Source organism: Lycium ferocissimum, chromosome 3 (genome assembly GCF_029784015.1).
Source record: "Lycium ferocissimum isolate CSIRO_LF1 chromosome 3, AGI_CSIRO_Lferr_CH_V1, whole genome shotgun sequence".
In the NCBI taxonomy this organism is placed as follows: Eukaryota; Viridiplantae; Streptophyta; class Magnoliopsida; order Solanales; family Solanaceae; genus Lycium; species Lycium ferocissimum.
Window position 1 is genome coordinate 64,654,466 of NC_081344.1, and position 16,486 is coordinate 64,670,951.

The 16,486-nt window shown below is 35.5% G+C and overlaps 1 protein-coding gene across 1 annotated transcript in view; it reads right to left on the bottom strand.

Annotated features, from left to right (window-relative positions):
* Window positions 1-261: 261 nt before the first annotated feature.
* The window catches only part of LOC132050395 (putative pentatricopeptide repeat-containing protein At1g12700, mitochondrial), a 36,350-nt gene continuing 20,125 nt past the window's right edge, over window positions 262-16,486 (bottom strand). Inside the window, exons 2-3 of the mRNA XM_059441624.1 lie at window positions 6,066-6,169; window positions 262-408 (exon numbers count right to left, since the gene is read on the bottom strand). The gene's annotated coding sequence lies outside the window, so the exon portion shown is untranslated. The remainder of the gene's footprint in view (window positions 409-6,065; window positions 6,170-16,486) is intronic.

Consider the following 16,486-nt stretch of genomic DNA (forward strand, 5'->3'; position numbering starts at 1 on the left):
CTTTATGTGTCTCCATAGTGAAGCAGAGAGATGAAGTTGTTACTTGATTGTTGCGCAAATCTGGAATCCCATAGCAGTGGAGATAAATATTTAACTCCTGCAATACATTAGACCAAGATGCAAGATTATTACTATGGAAATAATGACCTTCCACCTCCAAAACTTCAAGATCTCTTAGCATTTCAATAGATCCAGGCCATTGTTTTGTAGACGTATCAAGTACAAAAAGATATTGTAGATTTCGCATCTCTCCAATGTAATCAGAGAGATCCAACTTCTTCAAACTTTTGCAACACTACAAGTAAACCAAATATAGTTTCCAAGTAAGATTTTCTTTCCGTCAGTTGCAATAACAGTACACAAGAAATTGTAACACTGAGTAACAAACCTGCAAATTAAGACCAAATTCTTGGATATTACTCCCTTGGATAATTAGAAATACAAGTTTCTCAGCTGAAAAACATGATGGTACATACTTTAGACAACAGCTAAAGATCTCCACTAATATGTAACTCGTCGATTTTAAGCACCCTAAATTTTTCATTTTCTTAAATCCTTTTGCCCTCAAGTTCGCACTCGTTAATGCCCATAGATCTACCTTCAGTACTTCTGCCTTTTTGGAACCCCATGATTCAGTAAATTGAAAAGTGCCTTAAGACCATGTTTATGTCCCAGAAAATAAGAGAGAAAAATGCTACATGCAAATGGAACGTCAAACAAAGAGAATACATTTTGTACCAACATCACATTTAGAGGATGTAAAAAAATGTAAAATTTCTCAAACAGCTAAGATGACTCTTTCAGATACTAGCTAACATCATTCAATAAAAAATAATACGAAAAGAAGAAAACAATATGAAAACAGAGGTTTAATAACACATGTATTAGTTCTCAGTACATATTAACATGGCTTTGTGAACACGGTAGAAAAATCGTGGAACAAATTTGAGGTGACAGGAAACCAGATTTCATATGGCCAGCAAAATGAAAATTGATAGGCTGGAATATACAACATTGAGAGAGAAAATCAGAGGCACTGTACAAGTTAATGCTGTTGGACAAAGAAGCAGAAAATAAAGACTCTTTTCAACCACACATAGTTCAGAAGTCAGATTTAACCTTAACTCCTAAGAAAAAATGGAGCTAAGAATTAAAAGATTTCAAATCCATTAGTTTGATTACTAGTATATATAAAATTAGCCAAATTGATGGAAAGAGATTTCAAGCAATTTATCCGCAAAGTGGACAGAAACTAGTTGGCATTCACTAAAGATAGACAAATAATGGAAGCTGCATTAAGCCGTTAATAGCAAATGACGCTTGGATTCCCAAAAAAAAAAAAAAAAAAAAAAAAAAAAAAAAAGAGAGAGAGCACTTGGCTATTGATAAAGCTGGACATATAGAAGGTGTACGACCACGTAAATTGGGGATTTGTGATGAATTCAATGGTAGATGAGTTTTGGAAACAAATGGAGATATTGTGACAACAGAGAAGAGGGAAGGCGAAATAGTAGTAAGAAGACATGTGGAAGCAACTGATCACAGAAAAATATGGGTTGGAAAAGTGTGGATTAGAAACTTAAGGGGCAATTCTCGGAGCACATTCACATTAAACTGAGAGATAGGTGGATAGGGAACAGATGACTTGAGGAGATTTTCCAAGTTCATTTCATGTGCAGCAAATAAACTGATTTTTTTTTTTTTTTTTTTTTTGTTGTAAGTGCACATTCTAAGCACCCCTTGGTTGCAACAAATAATAAAATTCTTTATTACTTATCAAAAGACTATGTCAATTATTTATATAAGGACACTCGGTGAATCCCACATTTAAATTAATGTTCTTTTGTTTGAAGCAAGTATACTAAAAATGGGCCACAGGCTTGAGAAGTGAAGCAGAAAAAAGCACCTGTCATCTCGATATTGCACATTGCTTTAGGAATTTTTACGGGTTATATTCATCCAATACATAATTATTGATAATAACTACCTTTTATTTTAATTACTAATAATAACTAAATCTTTTCTAATTTAACTATTATAGCTACACGGTAATTTTTGAATTACCATTTGACAAATACACCTAAAAATTAGCACCCCAATCCCATATCCCTTTTAATGGTAACAATATTTATCACTTAATATACATTACCATTCTCTCTCTCTTTTTCATAACTTCTTACCTTTTATGATCGTCTTCTTCTCTTCACCCTTCGCAAAAATTTCACTTCCATTCTCAATTAATCAAAGAAGATTCGTTATATTCTTTTTTTTTTTTTTTTTTTTCAAAAAAAAAAAGGAAAAAAAAGCCTTAAAGACTTTCACGTTCTATCCCATCTCCTTTGTTTCGTGAAATTTTCGCTATTTGTGTTATTATTCTTCCACAAAATCAACTTGGTGGAAGTGATTGTTTTTGCTTCAAAGCCATGGTAGTGGTTGTTATGGCGGTGCACACGAGAGAACTAGAGAGAGAGAGTTTTTAGGGTTTTGAGAAGACGAAAAATATATGTATTTGTGTATGTTCTATGATATAACTACCAATTGTTGTGGTTGGTGGTGTATTTTTGTAAGTTTTTCTATATATTTGTGTATTTTGTTCAAATTAATTCCATCAGTTCATCTAGTTTCAAATACACGGGTGACACAAATACATGGTAAGTTTTCTATATATTTATGTATTTTGTTCAAATTAATTGGAACAACACATTAATGTGGGCCAAGGGAATTGTACACTTCATTTAAGTGATAAAAGATGACCACCTAGTCTTTATTCTCATTTCATCCAACACTTAAAAAAAAAAAAAGAGAAGTGAAGCTCTCCACAAAAGGAGGCTCTCGGCCAGCCCAAGGGAAATTCAACCCCCATTTCAAGCCACCCAAAAATTAATTCCTTAGTGTAAACCCACTATATTGAGGTCCCTAAGTAGCGTGGAGGTGTCGTTGGAGCGATCAACCCATTATTTTTCATCTTTGGAAACCACTGGCTATTGTGAAGTTGAAGCTAAAAGGTAAGATTTGATCTTGTTTTTGTGTTATGAAGGTTATATTCATGTTGTAGTATCTTATAATGGAGGAAAATCATGAAATATGGAATGTTGGAGATGAGTTGGGTGTATGGTGCTTGAGCCGTGTGGTGTGTGTGTGTGTTGTGTGATGTTGAAACTATGAATTAATGCTTAGTTAGTTTATTATGATCATTGTAAGGTGAAGAACAATTGAGAATCATCCATATGTGTATGTTGGTGTGCTAGCCGAAAATGGGTCGTATTATATGACAATGAAAGAATGAATATCGCTTAATGTTTTAGTCGTCGTCATTGTGAATTCTATGTTGGAAATGAATGTCTAATGGCTCCAATTGATGTTGTAGTTGTTGTAGACTGATTTGGAGATTATTGTACATTTAATGTATTTTGTATATTGATGAGAATAGCATTGTTAGAATGTGAATTGTGGATGCAAATCATGATTTGAAAATAAGGAATGGGTTAAAGTGAGGTTCTCGGTTAGGGGCTGAATTCGGGTAGCTTGGAGAAAAATTTGGATTATTGGAAATGTTGTATGAATTGCTTAGAATGTCCTTAAATATTGTTGGTATGGGTTCGGGTTAGTATTCAAATGTATAAGCGACGATGTTAGCTTGAAGTTAAGCCGTTGAATTGAAATTGTGAAAGTTGTTGAATGATGGAAAATAGAGCCATTATTGTTGTATTGCTTTCCGGATTGGTTGTTGATGTTGCTAGGTTGGTTATTGTTGTTGTTGTTGATTGACTTGGCCGAGTTAAATTCTCGGGGTAGCCTATTTACAGGGGAAATGCTGCCCAAATTTCTGTAAAATTAAGGGCAAACTTGGAATTTAGTGCCCAAAAAGTCTTTAGCTAATGTTTGGCATTTCATGACTTGTTTGTAGACCTTGGGCAGCCCGAATCGTAGATTGGATCTATCTTGAGTTTGGGTCTTATTGGAGAGCGTTTGAGGTATGTAAAGCAACCTTTCTTTTTGGCATGCCTTAGTTAAAATAGGCTATGATACGAGCCTCTAGGAAACTCTATTCTCGCAATCCGAGCACGTTTATGGTTCGCATTTGTTTCCTTGGTATTCTTGTGTTAATATGCCATAACATTGATCCTTATATCCTTGGAATTCATAAGTTGCAAAGGTTATGTGAAAGCTTATTTTTTTTTTTGGAAAGAACTTATTCTTTAATGATTCTGGAATTTCAAACGCCCATAACTTTCTCAGAAAAGCTCGGATTGCTTTGAAATTTTCGTAGGAGTTTGTATGATATAGAATGAGTATGTTTTTCATAGGCGGGCCCAGTTCGGGTCTACACCCGTCTGTGGGTCCCGCGACGTTTCTTATGAAATTTTGACAACTTTTGGAAAAGAATGTTGTAATTATTATTCTGATTTCAAATATGATTATTTTACTTGTCTTTTGGATTATGACAATGATTTTATGCATATGATTACTCACTACTCCGCTCGTGCCTATTATGATATCGTTCGCCGGTTCCGGGCCGGATTCGTTGTCGTGCGCATTATGATACATTAGGTGTTATCTTGTGCTTATGGTTCACCGAGCTCCTCGCTCGAGGGCGGGTTCCACTTATGTTTGGCGTTATCTTTGTGTTTGGCGTTATCTTTGTGTTGTGATGTGTGACGGGGATTCGGAGATTTGAAACTTTCTGGTATTATGCTGTGTTATGGCGCCATCGACAGGCGGGCGACCATAGTTCCTGTGCCATATGCATGATTTATATTTTGAAGCAACATTTTAATATTTTGAAAATGCATTTACTTTCTGTACCTCTATTTCGATTGTGACTCAGATTTGTACACTACATTCTCTGCTTTGCATACTCAGTACATATTTCGTACTGACCCCCTTTCTTCGGGGGCTGCGTTTCATGCCCGCAGGTACAGACGCACAGTTTGGTGATCCACCGCTTTAGGACACCCTCTTCTCGCTTATTTGGAGTGCTCCCTTATTCCGAGCCTACTTTTGGTATATATTCGTTCGTTGCATTGTATATATTTGTTCAAAGTGCACGGGGGAATACTGTCCCGTCATATGATTCTCGTACGTCGTTTAGAAGTGTGGACATGTTTGTGGTTAGGGCCATTACGTACGGATGCGTGTGTATATGTTGTGTTTGGGCGATCCGTTCGCCGCGGCGGCCGGTCCGTATATGTATATATGTTGTGTTGTTGGCCACGTGTGTGGCCTTTTGTTGGTATTTTACGTACGGGGGTTATTTTGGATAGTCGTAAAATAAAGGAAACTCCGAAATTTTTCCGGAAATTATATAAATTTGGAACACGGCCTTGTGTCGATTTCCTCGTTATATACTTGGATGTGTTTGATATAATTTGAGATAGCGTTTGATAGGCGTGTTTGGGTGCCCAGATCGGGCACTAGTCACGGCCTACGGGGTTGGGTCGTGACATGCAAATTGTTGCTCACACAAATACATGATATTTATTATAAAATATATGGAGTTTGATTGGAAACGTCAAATACATTAGTTATGCTATCAAATACATGGGTAAATAAAAAACAAAATCAATATTGAAAAACTTCAAATACATTGGTTGTTGATTGATCGTGTTGTTTTGAAATCACATAAATACAACTTGAATAGACGAAATTTGTGAAATCAAAACGGTGTTTTGCACAAAATACCGATGATTGATCGTGTTTGTTTTCATTAATGTATTTTCGGAGGTGTTGAAGATTTAATTTGAAATTTGAATTTTTACGTTTGAATGTGGAAGAATGCGTGAAGAAGAGAAACGTGTAAGGAAGGGAATATTAAACGATTTTTGCGAAAAGAAGGTAAAAAATATCTTAATTTCTCATTTAATACCACCACCGTCATATAAATTTTAAATTAAAGGAGCTTGTTCTTTTTTTTTTACCGCATCTTTCATGTATTCTTTAAACAAATACATACTTTAAAACATACCTGACAAATTTCGATTTTTAGCTACAAATGGTAATATTAAAAAGAATAATTTCTGAATGGTAGGAAAGTTTACATAAGATAGTCATTTGAGAAATTTTACCTTGCTTTTATATGAGAAGAGACTTTAAATTCACCTCTTCTGTCCCGAAGTTCCTAACGTTCATCTTGCAAAACTTTTAAGCCTGGAATTGTCGGTATTGTCACCTAAAAGTTCATATACATCAAATGCACTTTATTTTATATTAATGAAAGAGAATTAAATTACCAAAAGATCACAGCTGACAATTGACATTCAAATGATTCTAGAGATGAGGTTAATTTTGTACGAAACATGAAGAAACTAGATATACTCCAAAAAAAAAAAAAAAAAAAAAAAACTAGATATACTTCACTCCTATCTAATCGTGTCCAATAGGAAGCTACATCGTGTAGCCTACACGTGCAGACATGATCACGGAAAGCTCTATTGCGTCCATCTCACCAAGTTACCAACACTTCAACACGGTGCTGAAGTATAAGACAAGACATGGGTCCCTATTCAAGTTAAAAAGCATAATCTACAATAAAGAAATAAACAATTACAGTAGAGAATTGCAAACAGATTTCTACATCTGAAAAAGAAATCCCTTCCCTCCATCTTCTAAGTTAGTTGTCAACGACGATATGAAGTACAACCTTTTCCGAATAGCAAGGACTTATCAAAGGACCAATGAGATTATCTTAGACACAACTATTGTTCTATGAAAATGTAAATTCCCAGTAAAGCATCCAGTACTTTTAGATCATATATAAACCTCCAAAAATATATTCTTAAATAATTTGAATATGGTGTTGATCTATCACCAACAGTATAACCCATTAAATTTGAACAAGTTCTAATTCAATTTCAGGAAAATCACAAATACTCATACTATATTGTTTAGGGACAGAACGAGGGGGTCGATCTTATAAGATCTGGTGTTCCAATTATGGTTGATGTACCAAGCTTTACAAAATATTAAAAAAGAAAGATTGTTTCTGTTATACACTCTATTTGAACAACTCAAGATAAATAGAATCTCCACGATTCTTCTAACTCGGTTTAAAAGGGTTAGAGTGTGGAATTATTTTAGGAAAATCGGGAAAACCTATATATATTTGTGTGTCTGCTTCATTTTAGTCCACGAAACTTGAGATTCAGATAAGTGTTTTATTTACCCCCGAGGGGAAGGTATTAAGATCCCTCGCAGCGCTGTCCAAGACAGGCAGGTTCTTAAACTTAGTTTAGCGAACACTAGAGGGGGATTATCTATACATTTATCATTATTATTACCTATTTTCAAAATATTGTGACCTCATGAAAAGCTATACTGAGTGATGATATACAGTGTATAAAAATATATTTATATCAAGTATCAAGTATTCATAAAGAATGTATAGTAAAAAAGAATATATAAAAGAATATAAAGAGAGTGTACATCGTAAGTATAAAAGTATATCTCGTTAGTACAAAGAATGTATATCCGTTATAAAAGAATGTATACAACTATATAAAGAATGTATAAAAAATATAAGAGTATGTAAAATAGGTATATCAAATATAATAAAGCATGTGTCTCATGTATAAAAAATGTATGTAAATTAAACATATAGAAAATGTATTTCAATTATAAAGATGTATATCAAACATAAAATACATGAAGAATTGTATAACTAGGTATATCGTTGAATAAAGAATGTAAAAGGAATCCCCAGTATTCATTGGTGTGAAAAGCTTATATAATAAGGAATTCGAGAAAAAAGTGAAGTCGATTTGACTTATTTCTACCGTTTCAAAAGAGTGTTTGTTTAATGAATATCCCACAAAAAGAATAGGGAACAAACAAATTGTTAAAAAAAAAAAGTATTGGTAAAAAAATAAATATAAGAAATAATGTATAAAAATGAGGGAAAAGATATAATGTCTTTAAAGAATAAAAGATTGTAAATGGACAGCCTAATAAGTACCTAGCGTCAATAATGTGGACTTAACTTGAATAAAAGGTATATTAGTGTGTACGAAAGAATGTAAAATATATGTTGTAAAAAAATGTGTATTAAAAGTGTGTGGAAAATGTGTATTAAAATTGTATAAAAAATAAAGGACAAACTATTATCTTTGCCTAAACGCCAAAAGTGTGAATTAATTAACAAAGTATTTATACCAAGTCAATTTAATCTATTTATGAAAGTATTGACGGCCTAATTTTTGTCTAAAGGGAACGACAAGCTTTAAATTAAACATGCAAGATGACAAGTAAATAAATATCTCCACCGGACATTCAAAATAATATTTCACTATAGTGTCGAGTTTATATTATGTACAAGTTTAAAGAACGTTGAAAGTAAATACAAACGAGTGATTCGGTTTCTCGAGTATCGTCTTTGAGATGTATTTCCCCATACCTGTATAAGCACAACTATCAAATGAATTAAAGAAAAAATAACTAAACTTAACATAAAAAACCCGTCTTTTGTATATGAGAGGCCTTGAAAATCGACGGAAATTTCTTCATCGGCCAAAAGTGTAGTATTTGTAATAAATTGCAAAGATGAAAGAAAAAGTATTAGTTAAAATAATTTGAAAAGTCAAAAAGTAAGGTATGTGACATAAAGTCTTTAAAAAGTGATTTGATAAAGATTCTTTGAAAAAGTAATGTGACCAAGTCCTTGAAAAAGTAGTTTGACAAAAAGTTATTGAAAAAATGATTTGACATAAAGTTTTTGAAAACATGATTTGACAAAAGAATGATGAAACTTGATTTGGCCCTAAGACTACTGTAGTGTATGTAATGTAACAATTGTATAGGTGGATGATGTATGTAAAAAGAACATAAGAATAAAAAGAAAATATAGGTAAATATAAATATGATGTATAGCCAATGTAGAGTAAATGTAAATAGCAAAATATATAGAAAAAAATAGGCATGTAGTGTGATGGTATTGACAAAAGTGTAAAGAAAATACTTGACAATGTATACATGTATTGAAAATAAATAAAGTTGTAGAGACAATATAGCAAAATATAAAGATAATGCATAAAAATTGTAGAGACAATAAGTGCATTCCCTTTAATGAAAAATTTCTCCCTTCTTTTCTTAGTAGTTAAGTAATGTAAATATGTACATGTATATGTATATAACGTATGTGTATAAAAAATATATAAAAGAATAGATAGATGTAAGATAATATAAAGGAAAAGTGTGGAGAGTATAAGGAAAATGTATGTAAAATGTAAAGAAAAATGTATAGGGAATACAAAAATATATAAACAATATATGAAGAAATTTAAAGACACAATGTATATAAATAAATGTAAAAATAATATAGATAAAAAAATATAAAGACAATGCAACTATGCAAGTAAATAAATGTTAAGACAATATATATGAATAAGTAAAGAAGCAATGTATGAATGAAATATAAAGACAACTAAAAAGAAATATAGAAAGAGGAAGAAAGTGCTAGCGCTTCTTGGCCTTCCCATAGAAAGAAAATCTGAGAGTGTAGAGAGAAGAAAAATGTATGTGAGGTAGTGTGTCAAGTGATGAGAAAAATGAGAGGGAAGTCTCCTTATATAAAAAAGAAATGTGAACTACTTTTAGCCAAACCCATGTGCCAAAACCATGGAACCACAAAACCATGGCTTCTCAAAACCATGTGCTAAATTTTATCTGTGTTTAAAATCAGTTCCTCCGACTTTCATGTAATAAGTAAATAAAGTAATAAAATATAAAAATATATTTAAGGTAATTTCGTGAATCGAGTAAAAAATGTGATTTGAATTAAGGAGACCTGCTAATTAATTGAAGTAAAACTGTATTAGCATGTTGTTTATATACAAACGACTGTAACAAAATAATTATTTAAAATGAAAATAAATTGATAAAAATTCCTATTATTTAAAAATAAGGACAATCATCAATAAACTATATTAAAGTTAAAAATGTATAAAAACAGTATTTTGTGCTATTTAATGACTAAGAAGTCTAAAGAAGTTAGTTTTTAAATACAGAGGGCCAAAATTGGGTGTCAACAGCTTGTCCCTCTTCGACCGGAGATAATGAAAGAGTTTTCGGACGAAGACGTTGACGTGTAGCCAATTTTGGCTCGGCAAGGAATTGCTAAAATGATATATACAGAGAAAGTAGCCAGACGTTAGCAGAGCTTTGAAAATACTCTCCTTTTGTCGGCGGGGTTGTGATAAAAAGAAAAATGATAAAAAGGGAAGGATTGTTCAGGGCCGAAAAACATTTATGTACCTACGTCATCGCTGCCCAAAATTGCCCGATTGTCGAGCTACAAGACGCCGGGAAGGTGCAAGATTGTATACTTCTTGAAAAAGAATGATTCTCATCCCGCTGTGACCGAACTCTACATAGAGCTTCCTACATATCTCGTCAATCACGAGAATCAGGTCAATGTAGTTCGAAAAATGATAACTAATGGATGTTATGGCAAATTTTGATCGTCCGATCAAAATTTTGCCCCCAAGTTATTGGTGGTCCTAGCAAGTGTGGGACGAAAACGGTCGTGCTCGAATTCGAGCTACCTACATATCCTTGAGATGGGAGTCAGACCGATTGTAGTTCGGAAAAACTTGTGAGGGAGGAAAATGATTCATGCTAGAGGGGCGACCGAACTTAGAACCATGGATTGAAATGGACTACAAAGTTGTGTGTCGGGACTGATGAAAACATCAAGTTGTGTGTTAAGCTTTGAAATGCAGTAGGTCCTGGATTGTGTGAGGACCTTCCGATTGCATACTCCGATTTGTGTATCTGCAAGAAAGAAACGAAATGAAATCTCGTGTTGTGTGCCGAGATCCCGATGAATACTCGTCTTTGTATGCTAGAGCTTTGAAATGGAATACCGTATTTGAAGGTGGCTACCGTAAAAAATAAAACTAAGATACCCGTATTTGAAGGTGGGTGTCCCGAAAGTAAAATACCCGTTAGAAAGTGGGTGCTGATCGAAATTAAAATGCCCGCATTGTAAGTGGCGCCGACCGAAATTAAATTACCCGGCGTGGAAGGGACCGAAATTAAAATACCCGTTAGTAGGTGGGTGCCGAACCGAAATTTAAAATACCGCATTAGGGGTGGTGCTCGAATCGAAATTTAAAATACCGCGTTATGAGGTGGGTGCGCACATTAAATTAAACACCAAGATATGGGTGCCGACCGAAATTAAATACCCGCATTAGGAGGGTAGGGCACTTAACCGAAATTAAAATACCCGTTAGAAAGGTGGGCGCCAACTAAAAATAAAAATACCCGCATTAGAAGGTGAGTGCCTTGAACTGAAATTAAAATACCCGCATTAGAAGGTGGGCGCCTGACTGAAATTAAAATACTCGCATTAGAAGGTGGGCGCCTAACTAAAAATAAAAATACCCGCATTAGAAGGTGGGTGCCTGACTGAAATTAAAATACCCGCATTAGAAGGTGGGTGCACAATCGAAATTAAAATACCCGCATTATGAGGGGCGCGCCGACCGAAATTAAAATACCCGCATTAGAAGGCGGGTGCTCGATCGAAATTAAAAATACCGCATTAGAAGGTGGTGCTGAACCGAAATTAAAATACGCATTAGAAAGGTGGGTGCACGACCGAAATTAAAATACCGTATTAGAAGGTGGGTCAAAATTAAAATACTCGCATTATAAGGCGGGTGCTCGATCGAAATTAAAATACCGCATTAGAAGGTGGGCGCTCGAACCGAAATTAAAATACCGCATTAGAAGGTGGGCGCCGTAAAAAATGTACTTGAAATGAAATACCCGCATTGGAAAGTGGGCGCCTGACTGGAATTAAAAATACCCGCATTAGAAGGTGGGCGCCTGTAAAAAAATAATGTACTTGTAATGAAATACCCGCATTAGAAGGTGGGCGCCTATAATTTTTTTTTTTGATGCATTTTTTGTTGTTTTTGTTGTAAAGAATATTGGAAAATGAAGAAGTGAAGAGAATCATGTCTTGACTTCAGTTGGTACCAATAATTAGTTTTGTGCATAAGAATTCGATCAATTTCTTCCCAGTTAACCGAGATTGATTTGGGGATAATTCCTATAGCTTCAAGTGGTATCTCAGACATACCTAAATATCGACAAGATTTGTTCGTCTTGCTTCAAGCAAAGGTTTTGAACTATATCTATCCTCATGTTTCAAGTGCCCTCACCAGAAAGAAAGTCTCCTTTTTCACACATATTCAGTATTTTGGAACTTTGGGACGTCTAGAGAAATACACTCATACTCAGTAAAAGATGTTCAATACGATACAATCGTGATACCATAGCTCGACCGTCACGTAAGTATCTACTAATGTGAGAACCCTTAGCATAGGATCACGTAGGGCTTGTGACGGGTTTGTAATGTGAGGTCAGGGAAAATGGTAGATATCATTTGTGTAAGGAGTGACTAATCCTTCACGAGCGTTCACCATGTCCGTGCTTGGCATTTGTGTGCTTTCGACACCGACCGGCTTCGTTTTGTTGTCCCTTCTTTGTACTTGTGCGACTTCTTTGCAAGTGGAGCCCTTTTTTTCTTTTGTTTGGGAGTTCGGGGTTGTATGCCCGAGACTCTGTGGGGATTAAGTGTCACGACCTGCCTAGGGGCCGCGACGGGCACCCGGGGCTAACCACCGAGCACCGCTCGCACTAACACTTTCTTAACTCAATTAACAAACATTCGTCTTTATCTAAATACCTTAAATAGTGAATCTACTTGTCATTAGAAACATTATACTGTAATACAAAAAAAAAAACCTATTTCGTAATACTTATAAACATACACACTGTCTACATCATGGAACCACAACCCACTTCTAGTACCTACGAGCCCCTACTGGATGACATATACAATATACACAAAATGGAACAACTAAATAGCACCTCCGGAAGATGGAGTGCTCCTCGGACGAGGTTGGTGGCTTCTACCGAGCCGGACCGCCTCCCCGTCTACCCGTTGGCATGAACACGGCGTCCCAAAGAAAAGGACGTCAAGATTAATAATGTACCGAGTATGTAAGGCATACGTCGATAAAATAGGAGGTGATAAGAGAATAACATAACGCAATAATCAACAAGATGCGCTTGCCTCGAGGCGGATTGATGCATACTCATAAACATCATATCATATGTTGCTACGGAACGTGTAGCCGATCCATCTCGTTATCATATACATAGTCATCATATACATAAAACTATACGAAGGGAACGTACGGCCCGATCCATCATCTATATATATATATATATATATATATATATATATATATATATATATATATATATATATATATATATAAAAATATGCGCGGAACGTACGGCCCGTCCATCACCCATCTAGCTCCGCGTCCCTGGTATCCCGCGTCCGGGATATGAAAGCATAACATGATATGCTAGTCGATCGGTAGCTATGCGTCTATAGCGCCTCACCTTTCCCATTTCCCTTGAAAACATTTTTCATCTCATATACATACATAATATACATACGCACAAAGAGCTCAAGGAAAAGCTATGGGGCTTCTTCCTGGAGGGACGTAAGGTCGTAGCCCCGACTATGTTATGGATCCATCATGGTCATCACGCCTCACCTTGAAGGAACAATCATAATAAGGGTGGGACTATCGATGAACGCTTACAAATATGAACGATAACTCTTTTAAGGGCAAGGTAAAACAGGGCTATGATGCGTAAGAAGTCAATCCGTATGTCTTTGGGATTTTTGAGAAAACCTTGTCGGTATCCCATGAATGAAATAAAAAGGGTCGATAGATAGCTTGACATTCTTATGTCGTCATTGAAATCATGAACTCGGAGCCTTTGAGCAAAAAGAAATCATTCTCGTAAAAACATTAAGCTCATAACTTGTGACTTTTGGCCATAAAAATCATCATAACCTTCATCATTATAGAATATATCCTCAACTTTGGCTTTGCCATTTCTATCATAAAACGTGCTCATTTCTGTTATCATGAAGGCTCACAAAATCGTACATCTTTGGTTTGAAGAACATGGCAATTTGGGAAAACAACTATGAATTATTAGAATAGAATTTATGCCTTGGAGACGTAAGCATTTAACTTATGAAAACGAGAGAGACATAGAAACATTTACGAAGCTATAGCCTAAGGATCATTGCCTTGAAAGAAAGGGATGGCCTTACATACCTTTGACGTTTACTATCCTTATTGCTTGCTCGCTCTTCCTTTAATGCGCTTGCGTACACCTTCAAAAGAATTCACGTCGCCGTTAGCTAAGCAATCTCAAGAACGGACTACTATTTCTAGAACAATTGGGCAGCACTTCCCTTGTTTCTACTACGTTCTCCATATTCTGTTTCAGCTCCCAAACGTTCACAACAATAATCGCCATATAGAAACCAACAATCTTCATATCTATACATTTAGCAACATCCACCAGTTTCCCCCAATTTATCCTTATAACTCATCTTTGGGTTTCCACACATTTAATACCTATTTCATGATATAGACATAATTCATAACGTGTTTGTAATGACAACTCTCCAACTTTCATGATTCAATTCCACTACCACACACTTATGTCACTATTCCCCCAATAATGACCCATTTCTATATTCTTCTACATTTCAAGTATGTGAACCTTTTAATACCTCAAACAATATGAATTTAGCATGGAACGTACCTTGGATGATGGTTGAACGAGCCTTAAGTTGAAATACTTCACTTGGTCCAAACCCTAGTTCCTCCTCCTTAGGAATTTCTTGACTTAAATGACCCTTTGATGTGCTCTTACACTTGCTTTCATGACTTTAGTGGTGTTGATCTTAGTCTCCCTTTTGATTCTCTTGAATTGGTGGATGAATATTTGGAGAGCTTCTAGAGGGTTCTTGAATGTTGTATGAATGACAAATGAAATAAAAATGAGGTTGAGTCCCTTTTAAAAAGCCAAAATCTGATCTTTAATGAATTCTCGTCGGGATGAACAGTGGTCGTCCATTGAGGTTTACGGTCCGTATTTCATTTTACGGACCGTCCTTCGCGGTCGTGTTTAAGCTTTTCAAAAACAGAAAGTTTTGGCTGAGGAATATGGCAGTTTACGGCACAGTTCATGGTCCGTAAACCTGTTTTACTATCCGTAAGCTGGGTCGTATTTAATCATATCAACGCTGGGCAGAACCTGAAATTTTTGGACGATTGAAAGACGATTGCACTACACGGTCCGTAAACCACTTTACGGGCCGTATAGTGCCATATACGACCACTGGGTTGAAAAAATTTTCCGCAACTTTCTTATTTCCAAAATCCCATAATTTACCATTCCCGACTTAGCAAACATCATACACTCATGTCCCTCATTAGTTTACTCTTCGCACATGCACGGGGAAATTTCCGAGGTGTAACATTAAGAGAATTGACCTGGGTTGAAATGCCCGGTCGATGCTAATTCCGGGTTGTATGCGGAATGTGAAAAATAAAAAGGAATAACGGATTGTATGTCCGAGATCCCGAATGACCGATTTTTTTTTTGTGGGCTCTTCTTGCTTTGGAGGTCATTCTCGTCTTTTTTTTTTCGGGACATTTGTATCTTTTTTGCTTTTGCAACTTGACTTGATCTTTATCCATGGCTGTACGTTTAGTGCGCTCGGGAAGGTTCACAAGAGAGAGATAGTGCGTGTAAGCACTCAGAAATGGTATAGGCTTATGATATGGTTGTCAAAGAAAGGCTTTAGGCACAAAGGGAGAATGCTAGGGATAATATTATTTGGTAGGTCAGAAAGGCTCAAACGGGTCAAAAAAGGCCTACAATCCTTTCCTATACCGAGTGTTACTCATAATTTCGCCTCAACAAACATTCAGGCCAAGTTCTAGATCACAATGCAATGCAATTGAATGATGTCTAAAGCTCACCACACAATGCACATTAAACAATGAGGTTGGTTTTGTTCTTGTCTTAAATGCATGCAAGAGAATTTTTCAAGTATCACTTAAGCGTGAATGAGAGGTACCAAAAGAATCTATAGTTTACCACGAAGTCAGTCCTCTCCATCATATTGATTGTTACTTGTTTCTTTCCTATGCACAATCCTAACCGTGTTGGTACCAACCAAGTCAAAGATATGAATCTAAAAAATATATATATATTTTTTGTATTTTTTGAATAAGGGTGCCTCTAAGAACGAAGGGTTACCTACGTATCTCATCTTTGATGAGAATCAAAAAGCGCGTAGTTCGTTCGGTGCAGGATAGAAAGAAAGAAATAAATTTTTTTTTTTGTGATTTTTTCAAAATAAAGTTTTTTTTTTTTTTTTTTTTTTTTTTGGAATAATGAATACCGAACCCAAAAAGGGTCGCTACGTATCTCATCAAAGAAGAGAATCGGGTGTGTAGTTCTGCGGATAAGATATAAGAAGAGGTGTCGATTGAAGGCGGAGTTCGCAAGTACTCGACGGACGACGAAGGGTGTGTCCATCGTAGGCACGGGCCTTTGAAAATTATCCAGGAAGGGACCAATCATAGGC